Source organism: Melitaea cinxia, chromosome 20 (genome assembly GCF_905220565.1).
Source record: "Melitaea cinxia chromosome 20, ilMelCinx1.1, whole genome shotgun sequence".
NCBI lineage: Eukaryota > Metazoa > Arthropoda > Insecta > Lepidoptera > Nymphalidae > Melitaea > Melitaea cinxia.
The window spans coordinates 3648015-3652286 of NC_059413.1; positions in this window are offsets into that span (position 1 = coordinate 3648015).

Sequence of the window (4272 nt, forward strand, 5' to 3'; positions counted from 1 at the left end):
AGAGATTATTGGTGCATTAATATTGCTATCTCAAATCAATTTTTACAACCGTAAATTTTTTTATTATAATTTTTAAATACTGTGTACATACCCAAGTATTATTAGTAAATTATATACTGAGAAATACGAGTAGATAATAGTAGATTGGCAATGACATTAAAATGAATAAAATAAAAAATAGGTGAAGTAGACAGAGTAGTTTACTTGTTTATCTTGTCTATTCAATGCAGGCGTCACGACTTAGCTGAACTAAATTGACATTTTACATTGTTACTAAATTATAACCATGTTAGAACTACATAAAAATGCAGTGATAAAATCTTTAGATTATTTTATTTTTATACAACGAAGTCGGCATACAAGCGTACGGCTTACATGATGGTAAACGATTACCGTAGCCGAAAGGAGTTTGCAACACTACAAGCATCGGAAGCGCATTGTTGACCCTAGCCCTAATCCCCCCTGGAGCTCTGGTCACCACAGGAACACAACACTGCTTGAAAGCATTATTATTTAGCTGTGTATGGTGGAGATACTTCCCCAGTGGGACTGCTTCAGAATTTGAGCAGGATATTTCTTGCTGTGCCTTAGCTCAGTTTTAAGTTATGTTTGAATCGTAGTTATATTTAATTGCCTCAATGCTAAGCTAGCCTTTTGTAAAATTTCGAAATGATTTTATTGTACATTTATAACGTGTTACATGTTAGTAAAAAAGCAGAGCGGAGGTCACTGAAGTTAATTTCGTCAATGCGCAAAATTTTACTTTTTTTTGCAATTTGAGAATTTCTTTTTGAGAATTATAATTTGTCGATTTAGGAATATGTAATCCTTTACGGCGAAACCTGATTTTTTCACAAACGCACAAGTCTATACGTTAATAATGAAACAAAGTAGTTTGTACAGCTAATGAATCTGCCCTCGTTTAAAAAAAAGAATAATTAGCCGTCAAATAAAAGTATTATTATTTTTTAATACCTGAATTAAAATATCCGAATTAATCTGTTAATCTGATCTGATATTCATTCATTACAATGTAGTGCGTAATACTTATTTACACTGTATTTATTCAAAAAATGTTCGGCCTTGTAAAAACTAGCTTTAAAACTTATTTAAGACATTAAATTCTAGTTAAAGCGAAGGCCTTTTTAAAAGGATATAATTTAACACGGGTAGTGACATCTTATTTACTTAAAAGTAAATATAATCGAAAAGTAATACGAAATTATTTTTTTATGACGGTAAATGTAGGTATCAAAATTTAAATTAATATTTTCAGTAATTTCTTATTCATATGATTATAAAACGAAACATTCGTCAATATCTGTTCCAATGAAGCAATATTGGCTAGCGTAGGTTCAGCCAACCGGAACCCGAGTTGTGCGGCCTTTGGGGTAAGAAAGGAATCGGGTGTCCAAGGCCAAGTTAATCCAGTATTTAGAGTTTATATATACATCTACATATTTACTGGAAATATCCAACACTTAATTTCAAGTTTCAAGTTGATTTTAATTATATTTTTTACAGCTTGGTGGTAGTGAAGTGTAAAATACGTTTTCCTGTATGCATTCATTTGTGGCAAAATTCGAGCTTCTAGTTATTGTAGGGTTTAAGCCTTGATCTATAAGAGTAGCGTTTGACCCATAGACCCACCTCGATTTGTCGATATGAGTCAAACAGAACGGAACTATTAGACAAAGATACGTATATTTCTAAATGTTCTGTATATAATATTGTTAAGAGTTTCTCGTTTTAATGTTAAACTAACAATAAAGCTTCTTTTAACTATTATTTTTAATATTTTTAAAAATATCTAATATTTTCGAAAATACTCAATTCAAAATAACTCCAGACGAAAGAAAGAGTAAATTTAAAATTTATAAAAAAAAATCTTTAATTTTAAAATTGTTATGTAATTAAATAATTAAACTGAACTAGTATTTTTGATGAAGAAATAAATTTAAATTGTGTTTGCTTAAAATGAATTTAACTTCGAAAGTACTTACTTATATAATTAAAAAAATTTTTAGTGGATGAGCCCGTTTCACCAGTTACTTATAAATCTTATCTGACACTTTAGTTAGGGTTCATTCTTATTCATAAGTGTCTGTTTTAATTTCTGTTGAAAAAATTTACTATTAAAATCGATGGAAGAAAAAAAAGTTATATCATAAACTTTATCTTTTGGATACAGTTGCTATCAGGCATCTATTAGGTAGATAGTGAGGCTAGGCAAGTATTACATAAGTCTCAAGTTTGTATAAAGAAGCAAAGTCTAGAAAACGTAATCCACTTCGTTTCTTAAAAGATCTATTTATATTTTCATAAACCTTAACTATAATATGCGTCATTAAAAAAACAGTCAGTGTTTTTGTAATTGAGACTGGTTGAATAATTTAATGACAAATTAATATTTTTTTAAACATTCGAAGTATTCGTCAGTATGTAATCGATGGCAGGATATGTGAAACAGGTTTTTAAGCGCCCGCTACCTTTATTAATACAACTAGCTGTGCCCGCGGCTTCGCCCGCGTTGAAATCAGTGCGTCACAAAGTTTTCCCGGCAAACTTCCAGTGAAACTCTCATCAAAATCGGCTTAGCCGTTACGTAAACCTTCCTCTTAAACCGCATGAAAATCCGTTCAGTAGATTTTGAGGGAATCTATCACATACGCTTTTGGAGACTTTGTTTTATAATACACTAACTGTTGCCCGCGACTACATCCGCGTGGTTATAAAGATATGCATTACTATTAAGATGTTTAACGCAAATTATTGTTTTATCTCAGTTACTTGAAATGCTTATCACACTGAGTAACTTTTTAAAAGAAACAATTTAGTATAATTTAATAGTTGTTTTTATAAAACCTCTCTACACCACATTCTTAGTTTTATTTTCAGGCAGCAGTATAAATAACCTATCAGGCGAACTTATATGTTTCATACAAACTATCAACCCCAATTAAGCCCCTTAGCGGTGGAATATCGCAAAATCCGTTCTTAGCGGACGTCTACTAACTATAATCTACCTCCCTGCCAAATTTCATCTTTGTCCATCCTGGATGGATGAACCCTCCAGCGGTTTTTGAGTTCTCGTGCTGAGTGTCAGTGACCTTTCTCTTTTATATATATATATATATATATATATATATAGATTAAGATGCATTATTTGGACACCATCTCATCATCTATAGAGCACACATTTTACATTTCAAGTCTCTTACTTCAAAAATATAGAACTTTCATACAAACTTCCAACCCCCGTTTTACCCCTTTAAGGGTTGAATTTCATAAAACCAGTTCTTAGCAGATGTCTACACCCCATAAGGAAACTACCTGCCAAATTTCAAGTTTGTATCTGTTATAGTTTCGGAGATTTCGTTATGAGGGAGCCAACTTAACATCCCCCGGTTTAACCCAAAAAAGGAGTTGATCTCTAAAAATACATTATTTGGACACCTTTTCACCATCTATAGAGTTTACATTTTAAATTTCAAGTCTCTTACTTCAAAAACATAGGACTTTCATTCAAACTACCAACCCCCGTTTCACCCCCTTAGGGGTCGAGTTTCGTAAAATCGGTTCTTAGCAAATGTCTACGTCCTATAAGAAACCTACCTGTCAAATTTCAAGTTTGTATATGTTATAGTTTCGGAGATTTTGTAATGAGTGAGTCAACCTACCATCCTCCATTTTAACCCCAAAAGGGTGTTGATTTCTTAAGATACATTATTTGGACACCTTTTCACTATCTATAGAGCATACATTTTAAATTTCAAGTCTCTTACTTCAAAAACGTAGGACTTTCATACAAACTACCAACCCCCGTTTCACCCCCTTAGGGGTCGAGTTTCGTAAAATCCGTTCTTAGCGGATGCCTACGTCTTATAAGGAGCCAACCTGCCAAATTTCAAGTTTGTAGGTGTTATAGTTTCGGAGATTTCGTGATGAATGAGTGACCTTTCGCTTTTATATATATTATAGATATGCGGAATTTTACTGTTGTTTTTGTTTTTGCTAGTTGACGCTCGCGTAGACTATTCGTTAATGAATAATATTTCATTGCTTTACATTAATCATTCAAATATCTACATTATTTAGTTCTTGAATGAATAATTTAATTGTAGTTATTTTTTTATGTACTATACATATATATAATAATATTTATTTGACACTTTTGAAGATTAAGAAGACCTTGCGGTATTTTAACATCCGAGTTTGATAAAGTTTGTTATACTTAAACGATTTATTCATCCTTCAAAAATAATTAAGCAT